Source organism: Bidens hawaiensis, unplaced genomic scaffold, assembly GCF_021521415.1.
Source record: "Bidens hawaiensis isolate Kalapana, Puna unplaced genomic scaffold, B.hawaiensis_p1.1 tig00003356_1, whole genome shotgun sequence".
NCBI lineage: Eukaryota > Viridiplantae > Streptophyta > Magnoliopsida > Asterales > Asteraceae > Bidens > Bidens hawaiensis.
The window spans coordinates 1749439-1768087 of NW_027491185.1; the positions used below are offsets into that span (position 1 = coordinate 1749439).

Here is an 18649-nt window from a genome sequence, read left to right on the forward strand (position 1 = left end):
TTCGGAGGCACACACCAGCTCAACATGAGCAGTGAATGCGAATCCTCGGATGAAGATTGGGAGGAATCTGATTCCGACGCAAACCCTCGCCTTAGGGTGAAAGGGAAGCGTAAGGGAACAGACTTCCAAACAAGAAATTTCGGAAAGCCTTTCGAACAAAGGAACGCGGAGGCAAAGTCTCGTGACTTTTCCAAAACCTTTAGACCTACGGTTGCAAACGCAGGAACTTCCAAGTTTGCAAGGGACATTGCGGAAGCAATCGCCCCAAAAGGCGCCAAACAGATGCCCAACATTGGCACCTACGACGGCATATCCGACCCGGATGATCATCTGAACAGATTCATAGCGGGGGCAACCGTCAGTAACTGGACGGAGCCCACGTGGTGTTACATGTTCCAGATGACACTGGTTGGAGCAGCAAGAGCGTGGTTTGACCGTCTACCGGTCCACCACATCTTTGATTGGGCGGACTTTCAACACAAGTTCAGCCAACACTTCAGTCAACAGAGGAAATATACTGAAGAACAATGGACAATACTCAACTGCGTTAGAGATAAGAACGAGCCTTTGCTAGATTTTATTACTCGCTTTAACTCAAAGAAGCTGAGTCTGGGTGTTATAAGCGAAGACCTTGTTCGCGCAGCTTTCATTCAAGGCGCGGATTACCCAGAGTTTATCCGCACGTTGACGGGTAAAGATGGCATGCCATCCACATGGGATGCCATCATGACGGCAGCCAAGCGCTTTGCCGAAACAGAGAAGCAACTGGGTAGAGATCTGCCCAAGACTACAGACTTCTATACGCAAAGAACTAGAGAGAGTGTCCAAACCGCCCAGCGGAACAAAAGGAGGAAGCTACACATGTGGCAGTCAAGGGTAAACTTTGACACCTCATCTAGCTCTCGCTCCTTCGCAGGCGAAAGAGGTAATACACAGCTGTTGGATCAGCACCCCAGGTGGACGCCGCTCACTAAAAGTGTCACGGAGGTATTCACCACGGAGAAGCTCCCATGGCCAAGAGCTCCGAAGATCCGACAACATCCGGATGCAGATCAAAACAAGTATTGTGACTTCCACGGCATAAAAGGCCACAATACTGAAACGTGTTCCTCCTTGAAAGATGTTATCGAAACATTTGTCAAGGATGGCAGACTCCGACACCTGGTGGCATCAATCAAGAACGGAGGGAAGAATGACAACCGATACAGAAACAACGGGCGAAAGCCAGTTGACATCAGTATCCACATGGTCCAGGGTAACATCATGGGTAGGAAGAGACGAGCGACAGAATCGTGTGCATGGAAAGAGGCCGAGGTACGTTTCCCACGAGTGCCAGGAGGACCCAGCAAAGAGGGCCCTATCATCATCAAAACCCAGCTGGGGCATTACATCACTTCCCGCACTCTCGTTGACAACGGCGCTTCATCAACGGTTATGTACAGACAGTTCTTTGACAAGCTAGATGAGGAAGACAAGGGGCGGTTAGAAACGGTCTACACCTCGATGGAAGGATTTGATGGCAGCACGAACACCCCCCTGGGTATCTTATCTTTCCCCGTCACTCTTACGGATGGGAACCGCTCACGCACAGAGGATGTGGATTTCGTTGTCCTGAGAAAACCACATCACACATATGACACCCTCTTCGGAAGAGATGGGATGGCAAGGTTCAATGCCGTTGTATCTTCGGTCCATGGCATGATGGGATGGCCAACAGCGGCAGGTGTAACAATGATCACCGGCGTTCCCCAGGTATGTATCGCATCTGTTTCTTCCAACCCCATACCAAAAATGGCCAAACGCACATTCACCGAACCAGAAGAATGGGCTTTCAATGGCAAATACCCCGATCAGGCGGTCACCATTGGCCCAACAATCACTGACCCCGCACGCACCTTACTCAAGCGCTTACTACAGAAGAACGCTGATATCTTCGCTTGGAAACCAGCAGATATGACTGGTGTACCTCGAGATAAAGCGGAGCATAAGCTCAAATGTGACCCGGCTTTTACGCCGGTCATACAAAAGCGTAGAGTAATGGGGGTAGAGCAAGCTAACGCGTGTAGAACCCAAGTCAAGGAACTCCTTGACGCAGGCATCGTACGCGTTAGCAGATATCAAACTTGGGTTGCAAATCCCGTTATGGTACCGAAGGCTAACAAACAATGGCGCATGTGTATAGATTTCAAAGATCTGAATAAAGCATGCCCCAAAGATTGTTACCCGTTACCCGAAATTGATCTCAAGGTAGATTCGTTAGCACCGTTTCGCCTTAAATGCTTCCTTGATGCGTATAAAGGATACCATCAAATCCACATGGCCGTTGACGATCAAGATAAGACCGCATTTCGGACGCCCGATGGCACATTCTGTTATCAAATGATGCCATTCGGACTTAAGAATGCCGGGTCCACATATCAACGCCTAATGGACAAAGAGTTTCACGCCCAAATCGGAAGGAACCTGGAAGTATACATGGATGATCTGGTCATCAAAAGTCTTGACCCGGAAGCGATGTTGAAAGACATCGAAGAAACATTCAACACTCTTAGGAGGATAAACATGAAGCTTAACCCGAGCAAATGTTCTTTCGGGATGGAAGAAGGGAAGTTCTTAGGAGTCATCGTTACAAAAGATGGCTTCAGAGCGAACCCTGAAAAGGTCGAGGCCATTGTCAAAATGGAATCACCTACTACCATCAAGCAAGCTCAGACACTGAACGGACGCCTAGTTGCGCTTAACCGCTTCTTGGCAAATCATGCGGAAAGGGCGTTCCCGTTCGTGTCGACCCTGAGAAACTGTTTAAAGAAAACGCACTTCCGCTGGACACCAGAAGCGGAAGCAGCTTTTCAGGAAATTCGGTCACGCTTGATCGAACTTCCAACGCTCACAGCACCGGAAGCGGGAGAGAAGTTAATCCTATACCTCTCCGCAACAGACAGAGCGACCGGGGCCGTCCTGTTAGTCGAGCGAAAAGGCATCCAGATGCCAATCTACTATGTTAGCCGCCTCCTAACGGACGCTGAAACTCGGTATTCTACCCTGGAGAAATTAGTCTTAGCGCTGGTGCAGGCTTCACGCAGGCTAAGACGATATTTCCAAGGTCACCCAATTACTATTCTCACCAACTATAAACTTGCAAACGTTTTGGGCAAACCCGAACTGTCGGGACGCCTAGCCAAGTGGGCAATAGAATTGGGGGAATATGCAATAAAATACAAGCCACGACCAGCCATAAAAGGCCAGGTCTTGGCAGACTTTATTGCCGAGGTCCCCGCATCGCAAGAGAATGAGTGCCAGGACGAGGCTCAGCCCTCTCCAGCACAAGACATCGACGAGGTCTGGCGACTTTACACTGATGGAGCGTCCAGCAGCGAGGGCTCAGGCGCAGGGTTAAAGCTGACCAACTCAACAGGCCAAGAGTACACTTATGCTATTCGGCTAGACTTCCCAAGCACGAATAACGAAGCTGAATATGAAGCATTTTTGGCCGGGTTAAGGATTGCGCGTAAGATGGGAGTGAAAAACTTGGAAGCCCATGTAGATTCCATGCTAGTCGCCAATCAAATTAACGGGACGTACACGGCAGTGAACGACACAATGGCCCTATACCTCGCTCAAGCAAAAACCCTCATGCGCGATTTTAACAGTTGTAAAGTCATACACGTCAAGCGTAGCGAAAACAAGTCTGCGGACGCGTTAAGTAAGCTCGCGTCACTGGCTTTCACCCATCTGGGAAAAGATATCCGCATCGAACTCCTTGGCGCACCATCAGTCCCGCACAAAGAGGTATGTGTCATCCAAACCGGCACAGAAACATGGATGACACCAATAATAAATTACCTTGCGGCGGGTATACTGCCAGAGTCAAAAGCACAGGCGAGAAAACTACGCTGTAAAGCACTGAATTACCAACTCATCGATGACATACTTTACAGACGTAACTTTCTTGGCCCCCTCCTAAGATGCGTCGACGACCAAGATGCTAACTACCTCCTAAGGGAGGTACACGAAGGCATCTGCGGGATACATGCAGGCCCACGCGCAGTTGTAGCCAAACTGAACAACGCGGGATACTTTTGGCCGGGGATGCATACGGATGCGCTGGCTTACATCAGAAGGTGCAGATCTTGTCAGCTCTACGCACCTAACACGCATCGCCCGAAGAATAATCTTGTTCCAGTCACCTCTGCATGGCCATTTCAGAAGTGGGCCATCGATGTGACAGGCCCATTCCCTACAGCAGCAGGAAACGTTCAATTCCTAGTGGTGGCCATCGATTACTTCACCAAGTGGATAGAGGCAAAACCCTTAGCCCAAACGACGGCGAAACATATCAAAAAATTTATTTGGGAGTTTATCATCTGTCGTTTCGGGCTTCCACAAAACTTGGTGAGCGATAACGGCACCAACTTTGCTGACAAGAGCCTACAACGGTGGCTTAAAGAACTTCAAATCACCCATACCTTTACCTCAGTGGCACACCCGCAGGGTAATGGTGAGGTAGAAAGAGCAAATAGGAGCATCGTTGATGGCATAAAGAGAAGATTGCTGGAACACAGATCTGGCTGGGTGGACGAAGTTCCACATGTACTGTGGGCTCATAGAACAATGAAAAAGACAAGTACAGGGGAAACACCGTTCAGCCTCACTTATGGCACCGAAGCCATGGTCCCGGTCGAAATTGGTCTACCTTCACCAAGGGTCATGATGAAACCAGAGGACAACGACGCAGAGAGACGGTTAGACCTTATGCTGACCGAGGAGCGCAGAGACTTAGCTGCAGCGCGTGAAGAGAACTACAAACGACAAATGCAAAAGTACTACAACACGCGGGTGAAGCTATGCAACTTCAATGTAGGAGACTACATATTGCGTAACAACGAGGCTTCAAACCAGGAACGCCCAGGAAAACTGGCACCGGTCTGGGAAGGGCCGTACATTATCAAAGAAGTTCTGGGAAAGGGCACATACCGGCTTGAAAGGCTCGATGGTACTCCCGTCCCACGAACATGGAACGGAGCTCAATTACGCAAATGTTACATGTAGATCAATTCCAAGTTTGTACCGGCCAAGAGCCGCTTTTAATGGAAATGATTCTCCTTAAAACATCGACGTTAATGGTTTTGCATTCATATATAAACTGTTCACACGGATATGTCGGTCTTCACCGCGTACATAAGTACAAAAGTCGTTGCATGGGGAAAGCGGCAAAACCCGCATTAACCCAAAGAATAGAAAACCTTCACGCAGGTCAGTCATAGTTATATGTCGGTCACCCTACTGAATGAAAATGCAGGTTTTAACCGCATAAATCATGAAAGGTACCTAGATCTATTGACAACCACGCGATGAACGGTTAACCTATCTAGAATATGAGGAAAAGCGCTAGAATAAATTTAAATATGCATGCGCAAATCCCAAAGATTCGAAAAGTAAGCGGGAAAAACCCCTTACCCCGGCTATCCAGTTGACCGTAAGCCGGGTGCGGGTACAGTGTTAAGGCAAAACCCTTCACATACCTAGCACCCGCAGGGAACGGAAACCGGAAAAACCCAATTATGAAGCCGGGTGCGGGTACAGTGTTAAGGCAAAACCCTTCACATACTTAGCACCCGCAGGGAACGGAAACCGGAAAAACCCAATTATGAAGCCGGGTGCGGGTACAGTGTTAAGGCAAAACCCTTCACATACCTAGCACCCACAGGGAAGTGAAGCCGAGAAAATCTTGGCATTCCACCCAACTACAAAACGGGCACAGGTACAGTGTTAAGGCAAAACCCTCCACATACCTAACACCCGTAAAAAGTCATACCTCGGCACCCAATTGTAAGTCGGGCGCGGGTACAGTGTTAAGGCAAAACCCTTCACATACCTAGCGCCCGCAGGGGATTAAACGCCAGGAACACCTCGGCAACCATAAGTCAGGTGCGGGTACAGTGTTAAGGCAAAACCCTTCACGCACCTAGCCCTGCAGGGATTTAACGCCAGGGATACCTTGGGAGTAAAGTAACTAATAAGACGAAGTGCGGGTACAGCGTCAAGGCAAAACCCTTCGCATACCGAGCACTCCATGGGAATTGAAACCAAGAAGGATCTTCTGGGCCATGCTTGCAGAAACGGGATTAACATCCCCGCATAGCGGGAACGTTAAGAACTAGATTGTTTGAAACTTCAGGATGGAATTGGTGGTTATAACATGATTGATCACTATGTTCAAAACCACCAAGACCTCATGGAGAATCTACACAAAAGGTTCTAAACGCTCCTGACCTGCGGGGAGGTTACAGACCTATCCGCATCATCCCAGAGATCAAGCAGAACATTGGGAAATTCTGCGTGACATTGGGAAACCCGTGGGTAAGACTTCCCGCGGAAAACCCATAAAACTAAACCCTTTTCAAAAACCCATTGCTTAAAGTCCAAAAGTTCACCTCACTTTATTAAACATTCATGAGAAGAACATTGGACTGGGGGGACTTGAAGAGGTAGGTCCCAGCAGAGGCGGTTAGGACCCGCAAGACTTCCTTAAAAGGAGACGTCTGCGCAGTTGAACACGCAAGACTCATTAAACGGACGTCTGCGCAGTTGAACCCGCAGACTTCACCATAGGGACGTCTGCGCCGCGACCTACCAAACCTGCAGGACCCACCACGCTCAGAGTTGTGACGACCTCACATGCGGTACGCAAGCTGGTCCCGCAGAAAATGCCTCCCTATGGTTTCCAAGTATCCCCTGTTCCCGCAGGTGCGGATACCCGCCATTAGGGACTGGCCACCCGCGCAGCATGGCTACACGCATAAGGCTCAGACTCGTAATAATTCAGTAGTCACCTGAAGAAGGAATGAGCAAAGCCGGGAACATTCCCGCATAAAGGCGGGAGGGGGAAAACTCCCGCCTAAATGAGCCAGTCCGTATAATAATGGAGGATCTTTTGTGTGATACCTGACGAGGTATGGACAAAAGATCTGACCAACGATACGACAGCTCACTGACAGCAGCATGGCAACACGCCACAGCACTGTGACCATTAGCCGCCGCCTGCTCACCAACTCCTGCCATACCACGTGCCTAGCCTGTAGTTGGTGGAAAAGGAAAAGTGAACAGCACGCCTGGTCACTGTCAGCCGCTACCTATCCACCAATTACCAGCAGAGCACGTGCGTAGGCCACAGTTGGCAGAGTAATAGGCCGGCTAAACCTCCTTGGAAACCCACCTTCGGCTATAAAAGACATCAAATGGTAATATCATTTCATCATCTAATATCTTGTATAATTTACCTGATAACTGCTCTAGTATTAATAATATACTTTTATATTCAAAGAGTAATATAGACTGATTCTCACGCCGGAGGGTGGTCACAAGGAGGAACCCCCCCTTTCTTAGTGACGAGCTCACGGTGTCTGTTTTGCAGATTATCGGAAGAACCATCTTGCCGGAATTAACCCCTTGTGGGAAACGTCTATCTAACCCTCAGGTTACTCGTAATCTGTCGGGGTTCGACTGGTGTTTCTTCAATACATATATGTATATTTAAGAAATGCATATAAATTCCAATGCGATTAAGCGCCTTGAGAGTTCCACAACACTGAATTTTATATGTAATTTTTAAAATAAGTACAATTTTATAAATAATTCAAAGATTTTGACCGATGTTTGACCAGTTGGTAGCAATATCACCGGTAACGGGTATGAAAATTGAAATCAAACAGAAAACGGATAGACGACGGTAATTCGAGATACAGAAACACCACTCGAACTAATCGTAGGGCAAAACTAAACAAGAATTAAGATACGGATACACCACTTAATTCAGATTTAGGCTCCAAGAACACCATCTAAGCATGCCAAGTTATCAAAATACATACACTGCCTTTGTTCATTCCTTGCGACAAATTACGTAGAATGGAAATTGGAAAAGTCTACCCACGTAGCATAATTCCAGGGAATTAAAAACTAAACACATATAATTGTAATAAAAACACGTAAATAAGTAGAAGGAAATTAATTAAAAATGCAACTGCTAAACAGTGTGGGTAAGAAGATAAAACCCTCATGCTTCTTGCTGTATGGATCCGCCCGGGTCAAACGGACCGGTTGAACCAGCCCGTTGGTTCGGGAGGTGTACATCACCAGTTTTGACCGATTTGGACTAGCTTTGACTGGCTGCCAATTATAGGGTCTGATCAAATGAAATTGAATAGGTAAGCCACTGATTACCGACTAGTCGCTGACTAATACCGATTTTTACAACACTTTCGTAGAATTGTTGTTTAAGCTGACACTAGGTTCACAATCAAGTGTAATTCTTAATTTACTAGTTTTTTTTTTCCAAATATTCTTATGAAGTTTTTCAATAATGTTCCTAATTATCAATGTATGAAGTGATTGCAGTTACTATTGATTTCTGGGTTTCATGATATTGATGTACATTTTTGAGACGTATCTGGATGTGAGACAATATGCTGCACTCAAGCTGCCAACACTTCCTAAAACTTTGGTAGGGGTGATTAGTAAGGAAAAGTTCGAAAAATCTAGGGCTTATAGCATTGATAAAAGGTATTTCAAATTTCATGTTCATTGAATATTTGAATCCACTGGTCATTTTTGTTCAAACTGCTGAATTTGATTTTCCTTTTTTTTGTTCATTTTGCAGTAACTTTCACTTCGTTAAGCAGTTTGTAACAATAGTAATGGACTCTGCTATTTTGCTCTTTGGTGTTTTGCCCTGGTTTTGGAAGGTTGGTGGTTTAATCTGTTTATATGCTTTGATAATTGATAGAATATAGGTTTCTTATCAGTTTTTAATTATATTTCTTAATTGGTCTCAGAAATCAGGTGATGTTTTGGAGTCCACTGGCTTGGATGCAGAAAATGAAATATATCACACACTCGCGTTCCTAGCTGGTGTTATGATTTGGTCTCATGTATATATTACATATTTGTGAAATTTTAATTTTTTATCAAGTCTCAGTTTTAAAATATTTGATATACTTTGTGCAGATAACAGACTTGCCTTTTTCTCTCTACTCGACTTTTGTAATTGAGGAGCGACATGGTTTCAACAAGGTTTTATAGAACATCACTCTTGTTATTTTATATAGTTTACAGTTTTGTTTGAAGTTAGATACTATGTTGTTGATAACTGATAAATGATTAAATGATATTTGTGGTTACAGCAAACACTTTTGCTGTTCATCAGAGACATGATTAAGGGCATGATCTTGGCTATAATAATAGGACCACCAATTGTGGCTGCCATCATTCTAATAGTACAGGTGCAGTTCATAAGATAACATTGATTACAATGTTTATTTATTTGTTGATTTCTAGAATAACAGTGTTTTATTTTCATTGCAGAAAGGCGGTCCGTATTTGGCTATCTACCTTTGGGGGTTTATGTTTGCTTTGTCTCTTGTCATGTTGACAATTTACCCGGTTTTAATTGCACCCCTTTTTAACAAGTTTACACCTGTAAGTTTTTTATATTTAAGGTTCTAATTGCTTATTTGAAATTCATTTCTGAGAAATTTTATTTGGCGTGTTATTAGCTACCAGAAGGCGAGCTTAGGACAAAAATTGAGACCCTTGCTTCCTCTCTCAATTTCCCTTTGAAGAAGCTGTTTGGGATCTATAAGGTCGAGCCATAGCAATGTGAGGATTTTTTATAAACTTATCCTTTATTCAGTTTATTTATTTATTTATTTTTTTGTTTTTTTCTGTTTTGGGATGCAAGATTACACTTCTATAATAAATATCACCTGTAATAGATATTGATAGCTATCATGAAATAATAGTGACAGTGAACTAGGCTTGTAAACAAAATGAACAAATACAAACGGAGCATGTTCGTGTTCGTTCGTCTAACTTTAACCGAACAAATGACTGAACATGAACGATAAAACGAACTTGGTTTTCTTTTTCGTGCTCGTTTATGTTCGTTGTTCGTTAACAGTATAAACGAACGGCTCATGAACTTAAACGATCAAACCTAACTGAACATAGATGAACGAACATAACTGAGCTAAAACTAGTTAAAGTAATGTGAAGAACATGTATTCGGCCTAACATGTTATTAACGAACTTAAACAAATGTAAACCAAGGAAGATAAATGAACGTGAACGGATTTAAATGAACGGACGTTCATGAACATAAATGAACGAACGGAGCATGTATTCGTGTTCGTTCGTTTAACTAAATGAACAAAACTTTTTGTTCATGTTCGTTCGTTTATTAAATAATCCAACATAATGAACTTTCCGTCGAATGGTTCATGAACTGTTCACTGACGTTCAGTTCGTTTACATGCTTATAGTGAATTGTCTGTATTCTAATTGCATGGAAATCTTTGTTCTATTTGTTTTGCATTGACATAATGTTTTTGTTGATCAGGCATACATGTATGGGTTCTTTAAAAACAAGCGTATTGTTCTTTACGATACTTTGATTCAGCAGGTAAGTTTTCTTGTGTATTTTATTTTTCGTATAATAAAATTGGTTTATAAACATGGTATACGATTGTATGCAGTGTAAAAATGTGGAAGAAGTTGTTGCTGTGATTGCTCATGAACTTGGTCACTGGAAACTGAATCACACAATGTTCTCCTTTGTTGCTGTTCAGGTGTGCTCTAATTTTATAATAATACTAGTTTGAGCCCCGTGTATTACACGGGTAATTGATGAAAATTTTAAATTTTAATCATTAAGTGAATTACAATCAACAAAATGATAATATATTGTTAATACAATTACAATTTATATGAAAATTACATAACTAAGATTACACAAATATGTTACACATAAGTAAAACCTTCTTTGTACACTACATTTGTGATTGTATTGGTTGGTATTACATTGTTTATCAAAAATCAAAATCATTAGTCTATGTCTGCCTGTAACTCTTTATAAGGCAACATATATGTTTGCTTATAACTCTTGATATAGCCATGCATAGTTGTCTGTGTAACAAATAAGGTTATTCAAGTACATACTGCGACCCTATATAAATTATAATATATATCCATGAAACTAACAAAAAAATATTCATACACATAAAATAGCATACCTTTTGATCAATTAATTATACATAATGTCATTTGAGATCATTTGGTCATGTTTATAAAAAAAAACATGATTATCCCAAAAACAGATTACCTGAACTTTGATGATATAATCATTCTTAAAATCTTTAGAATCTGAAATTAATTGATCATGATTAATTATTTGTTATTAATATTCTGCATATGACAAATTTTAATTAATTTTATATGTTTAAATTAACAATTGTATAATCAAGAAACATATAAAATCCAAATTTAAATATAACAAAATGATTTGTTTCATTTCATATGAATGGAAAATGACAGACATACTAACCATAAATCCATGTTCAAATAAAAGTAAATTTAAAAAAAAAATTGTGTGTAGCTTAATTATTTTGAATATAAACTATAATAGACACTTTAATTATGTGCTACCAAACAGGTAACACTAACATAACCTCAAATCATTGTATTTGTATAAAAATAAAATTACTAAGTTAATATAATATTGAAATGATTTAAATAACTGATGAAAACAATATTCTAGGTTTTCATATCCTAAATGATTTTTGGAAAGTGAAAATAGTGAAAAGAGATTGAAACAGATTTTTTTTTAAATTTGAGTTTTTTTAATTAAGTAATTTGTCTTATAAGGCATATTATATTAAATATATTTTAATGTATAAAAAAATCTAAATCAAGTCATAAAATATATGTTTCTGGAACATTTTTGTCTGAGTTATAAAAGAGAATATTGAAAACCAAAGGTTGATCTTCTTGTTGCTAGCATTTTATACTACACAAAAAGTCATATAAATAAATGATATATAGTTCATATAGTAAATCGTTATTCATATGAATTATAATTATAATATTCAACTTCAGTGATTTAATTATAATAAGTCTGTAACTTCAATTTTGATATTTCCTTATCTTTCACCATTAATGTTAATGAATGAATCGAATAGGATTTACATTTAATGAAAATAAACTTCAATTCATATATTGAAATGACTTAAAGTATAAGGATCAATATTGAAATGTTGAAAAAAAGATGAAGAGAGCTATGAGAGTGACAAGTGGCAAAAATGGGTAGTTATTTATTAGAATAGATAGATATCTATTAAGCAATCTTTACACGGGCTAGTAGAGTTGACTTTGACGAATCATGTGTTGACTTTGACCACTTTTGTGCTTTGTAGATTGTTACGTTTTCACAATTTGGAGGTTATACACTTGTAAGGAACTCAAAGGATCTATTCATGAGTTTCGGATTCGATACTCAACCAGTACTCATTGGGCTCATATTATTTCAGGTCCAACCCACAACCTTGTTTTTTGATTACATAGTATTACTAGTTTCTTTTAATATTTTTTAACTCTTTGATTTTTAATTGCAGCACACTATAATACCTATCCAGCATCTTGTAGGCTTTGGGCTCAACCTTGTAAGCCGTGCTTTTGAGTTTCAGGTATGGTTTTTATTTGGATATTAATATTTAACATCCAAATTAATTTATTTGATTTTCAATTTTTTTTGCACCCTTTAATATGGTTGTCTGACTTGATGTGTTTTATATGTTTAGGCTGATGCTTTTGCAAAGAAGCTCGGTTATTCTAAACCACTTCGAGATGGACTAGTTAAGCTTCAGGTATTTTCTTCAGTTTAATTTATTTTTATGTTCTTTTTTGTTAAATAAATGAATGATTTTTGTAGGAGGAGAATCTGTCAGCAATGAACACGGATCCATGGTACTCTGCGTATCACTATTCTCACCCTCCTCTGGTTGAAAGGTTAGCGGCCTTAGATGAAGCTGATAAGAAGGCAGATTAAGAAGATAGCGATTTAGCCGAATTAGATGTTTTTACCCTTTAGAAAGTAATATACATTTCAGTTTTGGGTGAGAATCAAGATCTGGAAAATGTTTTAAACGAAGTTATAAACCGTAAAGGGTAAGAAGTATGAAATATCATGTATATTGATATACTTTTAGGGGTTGCTTGAGCCCAATAACTTTGGTGATGATTTTTGATACACTTCCCTAGGGGGAGTACATCGGGTTGGAACCGGACCAAACGAGAAGCTTCTTGAAAATCAAAACTAAAGACAGAACCAATATAGGGTTGGTTGGTCTTGGTTTTCTTGAGTTGGGTTGGTTTCGGGATTGGCCAAGTTCGGATATGAAATTTGTATGCTAACAGGATTAATGTGCTACATAAAAAACTTATAAACTATGTGCAACTTATGATATGATCAGTTTTTCGGATTTTACAGGATTGAAACCCAAATTCACTTTCAAAATTTTGTTACGTTGACTATCTAGGTAACTCTGTTCAACAAAAATCCTACTTGGTCCTACGCTTTCCTTACAAGTATAGCGGGTGAGCTTTTTTCACTCAAAATGATAAACTTGTTCTTTAAAGCCGTCCTTTTAACCAGGGGAGGCTCGGAGGGTGTGCGAGCCACACTATCGGCCGGGGAGTAAACTTTTTTATACATATTACATATATATGTTTTTTGGTGTTCAAAATAAGGTTATTTGTAATGGTTTATGAGATAATTACATGCTCAAAATGGTTTCTGCTTATAATAAATCAGTCGATAAAAGTTTTATTCATGTACATTAGCGAATACAAAATTTTTGTTAAGGCCTATAGGCCTTTTTGTTTTGGCTCGGCCGACGCATTTAAATTCTCGGAGATGGGCCTGCTTTTAACCATGAGTCTCTTTAACTTGTTGCACAACCACACCCATACATGTTACCACTTCATATTGTTGTCATTCTGATTCATATAGAAAGCTCATCTATAAAAACCATCGATACATACAAGGCATAATTATGGTTTCTATTTTCCTTTTACCTCAAAACACACCCCAAGTTGAGGATTTGCTAGTGCACAAGTTTTGGGCACATGTTACAACTACTCATGCATTGTGTAGAGGATACCTCCTACCTGACTATAAAAAGAGCGAGATGTCGAAAGTTGTTGAAGAAAGAGAAAAACAAATACAAATAATATAGGTTTTGCGTATGTACTTGAGTTGAAGATCTTGAAGACATATTTTTAGCGGGTTTAATAAAAATTGAAGATGTAAATGGTTTTCAAACAGCCCCCATATATCTTATGACGGTCCGTTTATGTTTTATTGTTCAACAAGGGTTAAGCCTCAAATTCGTCATAACAACTTACTTATTATTTCATAAAGTTAAATGAAAATAAATACATTATAATTGTTGGGTCAAGTTATTATACGAAGAGGGAAAAAAATGAAAATGATTTATAGCCACACAAAAAACCTAAAAAAAAATCATAACTCAAAATTTAATAAAAAAGTTAAAAAGTAAAACACCGTCTTCCTTGTTTAAAAAAAAACAAAAAAAATAATGTTGAGGGAAAAAGATCATTGTTTTCTATTTATCATTGTGTTTATTGTTTATTTTCGTGACTGATTATGTCTTTTTACCTTAATATTATGTTATATTACTTAACATTATGTTACATTTGCGATATACTGTGTCGTTGGTTAGTTATTATTGTGTTTTTTTGTTTATTTTTGCCACTGTGTCTTTTCGTTATTTTTTATTGAATGAGAATGGCGGGGAAACATTTAGTTTTTAAATTTATTTTTTATTTATATGTATATTTTGAATTATGATTTTTTTTAGTTATTTAAGAAATTTTTTATTTGATCACAAATATTTCTCACACCTCTCTGTTTTTAACTTTTTCCTTTAATTATTTTGCATGAATATATTATAACTAGCTTTTATCCCCGTACGGGGTTGCTTTATATGATTTTGTTTATAATATTTATATATATATTTTTGGATTTTAGTTTTATTTATTGTATGTAAGTTAATAATATACATAGGATTTGATAATGAAGAGCTTTAAAAATAAACTAGATGTTATAACCAAGTTTAAAAGCTATCTGGGTTTGGTGAGACCCGTGACCCGTAATTTAAATAATATATAAAATATTTGACGAGATTAATTTTTAATATAATGAGATGTTATAACTGTTTAAGGGTTATCTGAATTTGATAAAACCTATACTATAAATTCGGATCAGAGAAACCTTCATTTACAAATTGTTTTGAGAGAATTTATAGAGATTTTGTTTATATTATATATTTAAGATTTATTTATTGTTGAACCAGCCGGCCAGTGACAATCATGTCCATCTATTCAACATTCAACAACTGTGTGTTAAGCCAAAAAGAGAATTTATAGAGATTTTTACTTGTTTCATGTTACTTAAAGTTGTTCAATTGTTGATGATAAATTTGATGGTGGTTTTCAGATATTGCTGGTACAGATCTAACATAGCTTGATTTGCTTTTTATCTCTGGTAAGTTCTCTTCTCATCTTGTTGACTAATTTTGTTACTTCAATTTTGACTTTTTCTTTATAGTTTTTTCATTAATTTCGGTCTCTATAGGTTTTATTATTGTTAGATCTGTGTTCACATGTTCTGATTTTGATATTTGAAATGAGAAACTATATGTACAAACCTAGGGTTTTTAAATTTGGGGTTTTTTCTTTGGAGGAAGTAATTGGATTTTTATATGTTTTAATTTCAAGTATATATTAACCACAGAAACTATATGTACAAGTCTAGGGTTTTAAATTTGTATTTTTTTTGATGAAATAATTTGATTTTTAGATGCATTAGTTTCAAATATATCAACCAGAGAAACTATATTTACAAGACTAGGGTTTTAAATTTGGGATTTTTCTTTGGAGAAAATAATTTGATTTTGAGATGTATTTCAAATATATTAACCGGATAAACTATATGTACAAGACTAGGGGAATTGAATTTGGGATTTTTCTGTGAAGAAAGTAATTGGATTTTTAGATATGGAGAAAATTAACGTACAAATTAAATTAACGGGCTAACTGTGAGAATCAAGTAGTGTAATTATGTAATTAGTATTACATCGTAGTGTAATTACACCATGTTGTAATTACACTACATTATAATTACACTATGTTGTATATATAATTGCACTACCTGATTCTCACAGTTAATACATTAATTTAATTTGTATTTGATCCAAACCCTTTAGATATATATATTTTTCAAATATATTAACAAGTCTTTACATAATATGGTTTTTTGGATTCAGTATTCACATATTCACATTAAATTTGTGAATTTCATACTTACATAGCATCGAGGATGATCATTCTTTGTGTATCGTCAACATTATTAATTTATTATTATTTGGTTTTGATCACAAAAGAGATTATGTGTACACTTAATTCAAAATCAGATTATGCATACAAAGTAGAATTCGTAATTCATATAATAAAATCATAGTATCACTCATGAATGTGCGCGTGATTATCGATCGTTACAGGCTGAACCATGGGGCAACCTATAAGGTTACTTCTTCTTGACCATTGGTTCAAGTCATGGAATGATGCAAACGACTTTCGTACAAAGATCTTTTATCCAGACTCTTGGAACCTAAAGGCGGATGAGACTTGGTGCACGAGTCTCCTCCGGATTATTTTTACTATTATTAATATTAATTTTTTGCGTATATGCTTTATTATATGTTTTCTTCTTGTAATTGTGGTTTTGCAGGTAATAAAAAATGAGTCGGTCAGATGGACCCCACAGGCCGTTTCTCCCAATTGGGAATCCGTTTAAGATGATGATGCACAAAGCCTCTCATCAACCCTCACCAGTACTAATCACTTACGAAAAAAACTTAACCGAAAGGTTTCGCCTACTGAAACCAACTAACACAACCGATGTCATTAGCTTTTCATGGATGAAATCCGCATTGTCTTCCATTTGTGAAACCCTTAACGACATTAAAAACCTCATTGTCGATTTAGAACTCCCAATATGCAGCTGGGACAGAAAATGGGTCGATATATACCTGGACAACAGCTTAAAACTTCTCGACTTTTGCAGCGCGTATGAGACCGATATTGTAAGGCAAAGATTTGGTTATGTCATGTTGAAATGCACGGTACTCGATTTGGAATCCGGTAACCCACAAAAGCTCATGCTGGCATCTTCGTCTCTTCACGAGTGGATGCAATATCAAAGACGATATGACAACTCAAAGTTAGAAGATTGTTGTGATGTCATATGTAAGCTTAAGGAAACACTGAACTTGCCCAAAATCAAGAACATACCGAAAGCTAAAGACTTGGTTCGAGCCATGTATGGACTCAAGGTTCAGACCATGTTCATATTCAGTGCGCTAATGGCTGCATTTTCAACCACTCCTAGGACCCTTGTCGATTTGCAGGTTCCAAAAGAGTATTTATGGTGCGAGTCTTTTACCGAATTGCAAACTGTTATGAATGGTGAAATAAATAATATATATGCATCTGGGGATGTTTATACATTGAAGGAGCTTCGGGTGCTCGACCAAAATGTAAAGAAACTGTACCCGTTGGTACATGAGGGTTTGGGCGAAGTAAAACAGGAAGTTTTTGATGGTTATTGTTGCAAGTTGATGGAAAGTAATGAGGAGTTTCTGGTTGGGTTGGATGAAATCAAAGCGGAAATGGATCGGTTTTTTAAGGTTGTTGTTGACGGGCGGATGGCTTTGTTGGATAATTTTCAACAGCAGCCGCCACGGAGAGGCGTGCAGCAGGTTAGAATGTGATTTTTCTTATATGTGCATATGTTTTTTAGTCGATTATGTATGTCGTGTTGTTTTTGTGGTGTACTTGTCTAGTTACGCGGTACTTGGGTTATTATATATGTTTTGTTTTGGCATCAAAATGCTAATATATGTTTGGTTCTACATGAAGAAACTTGCTATAGTAAAGTTTTTTGAAAAAAATATTGGTAAATTTAGAAATTTTGTTTGACTTTATGTTATGTTATGACTTCAATTTTAGTGGATTTGGTCAAATGACAGTAAGATGTAAACATGCATAAATAGAAGCAAAGTTCATTCTTGACTTTTGCACTGCAAATACTTAACTGAGTTGACTCAGATAGTTTTATCAGAAACCTTTCTTTCTAAGTAGTATTTTATAATGGAGTTAATCATTCATTTACTGACCGTCTTCTTGACTCGTTCATGTGAAGTTTGTGTAGAAGATTATGTTGGCGGGCGAGAAAACATTGAAATTGATCATGGATTTGTTTAATTTTTAGAAAGTGGAGTTGTTTAAAGAATCATCAAGGTTATTGAGCGTCTGTGGTTTACAATCAGTTATGCTATCTTTTACATCATGCCTTGTTTTGTTGTTTCTTGATTAGATTTAAGAATATGGTTGATGATCTACATGTGCGTACAAGGTTTAAATCTTGTCCAGCCTCAAAGCGCTTGCTAGATCAATATCATAGGCCGTGTTTTTAGATGTAGCCAAGGAACAACAAGAAAAGAAGACATGATTTAAGGAATAACATGATTGATTATGGACCAAAGACTTTAAAAAACCTTGATATTTAAACAACTCTTGTTTCTAAAATTGAGCGGGTCCGTGTTCAAGTTAAGTGTTTATTCGCACATCAACACAATCTTTTACACAAATTTTACCTGAAATTATCAAGGAATCTGTCATGAAATGAGTTGTTGAGTCTATTATAAAAGACTTTGGTAGGAAGGTTTATGCTAGA

General features: G+C 38.5%; 2 pseudogenes across 1 annotated transcript; both read left to right on the forward strand.

The window, feature by feature from the left end:
• The first annotated feature begins 8198 nt into the window (after nt 1–8198).
• On the forward strand, nt 8199–13228 carry LOC143623225 (CAAX prenyl protease 1 homolog; annotated as a pseudogene). Its single transcript, XR_013151854.1, has 13 exons — nt 8199–8559; nt 8657–8741; nt 8832–8927; nt 9004–9069; nt 9180–9278; nt 9361–9474; nt 9552–9654; nt 10394–10456; nt 10530–10622; nt 12246–12359; nt 12444–12515; nt 12630–12695; nt 12761–13228. The product of XR_013151854.1 is annotated as a CAAX prenyl protease 1 homolog (transcript).
• A 3157-nt stretch (nt 13229–16385) lies between these two features.
• Nucleotides 16386–17861, forward strand: LOC143623272 (protein BPS1, chloroplastic pseudogene; annotated as a pseudogene).
• The last annotated feature ends 788 nt before the right edge of the window (nt 17862–18649 follow it).